This window comes from Chrysochloris asiatica, unplaced genomic scaffold, assembly GCF_000296735.1.
Source record: "Chrysochloris asiatica unplaced genomic scaffold, ChrAsi1.0 scaffold00127, whole genome shotgun sequence".
NCBI lineage: Eukaryota > Metazoa > Chordata > Mammalia > Afrosoricida > Chrysochloridae > Chrysochloris > Chrysochloris asiatica.
The window spans coordinates 1815375-1816856 of NW_006408645.1; positions in this window are offsets into that span (position 1 = coordinate 1815375).

The following is a 1482-nucleotide window of genomic DNA, read 5'->3' on the forward strand; positions in this document are numbered from 1 at the left end:
GGCAGATGGGAGAACAATTGGGCATGTTTGAGATTGCCAAATGGGACAGGTATAAAGGATGATATATGCACAGCCTTGGAACTGCAAGGCTCTGAGATGCAGGGATTGAGTCATGCTGGAATGCGGGGGGGATTCATGTCAAGATGCTTTACTGTTTATTTGTCTGTTTGTTTGTTAAAAAAAAAAAAAAAGAATTGCCAATAGAATCTGTCAATCTTTCAAGTAAATGTTTACATTATTTCTTCAGTACTTTCAGTTTGGGTTATGCTGAGTATGTTCTTTCCTTTTGATTTTCAAACACCAGGTCTTTGCACGTTTCGTTTTAATACTTGTCTTCATGTTCTTTAGCTATACTATGAATTTTTCTGCTCTATTACTTCCTCATTTCCTCCAGTTACTTTAACTTGCCTACATTCAAGAACAAGTTTCTGACATCAATTTTGTCTTTTCTTTCTTTCCTGTTTTTTTTTTTTATCATTTAAAATTATTTGTTTCTATTTCCTGGTTGTTGTTTTTTTTTGGATGTACACAAAAACACTCAGGAATATATAATCATTTAAACAACCAAAGGGCACATTCTGCAACCCTGCCTCCTGGCCGCCAGCACACAACCTTTCTCTTTCCATGAGTCCATAGAGTCAGGTGCTCTAACTCTCCATGTCCTCATCTCTGCCTCAATCTCTGGTGTCACTGCTTCCCTGGATTGGGTCCCACATTCTGCTCATACTCTTCTCTCTTGATGGTCCTAGGATCTCTGTTCCTGGAATATAAGATTAACTACTCCCTGCTTTTTGTTACAAAACTTTTACCTTTACAGTTGTGACAGTTGCAATTAGTCATGATAACAATTATTCACTATTGAATCATATGAATCTTATCCCCATCTCCTTTTACCAGATCCATCTAGACAAGATGAAAACTATTCAGTGGGAATTCTGCCTTCCCCACACACTCTGAAACTAAATTCCCTCTTGAAAACTTATAAGCCAGTCACTTCGTGCCTTTATAGTTTTAGGTAGCCAATGTCTAAGTTGTCCATCTATATCAACCCTTTATACAGAGGGGATAGGATTGATACTTGTTGTGAAGATTCCTTCCTTCTCAGTTGGTATTTTGAACTACTACATCCATAAGTATAGGTCAAGTTCATCAAATTGTAACAATTTACACTTGTTTCCTTTATCAAAAAAAAATTTTTTTTTTTTTAAGTCTTCCTCTAGTAGAGTTCTGATCATCAAGCCATCAAGGCTAGGTCAAATGGATACTATCTACAAATTTGGGTGTTCTTGTATGTCAGCTTAAGAGTAATTTTTGACCATCTGATCTCATGTAAGTGATTTTTAAAAGAAGCTCATTGCTCACATGGGGTGTTGTTTATTTATTTTATGAGTCATTTTGTTACTTAGCTAAAAGATCACTTCAAGGGATAATTTTGTTTAAGGTTTTTTTTTTGTTTTTGTTTTTTAAGTTTTTATTGTGAAT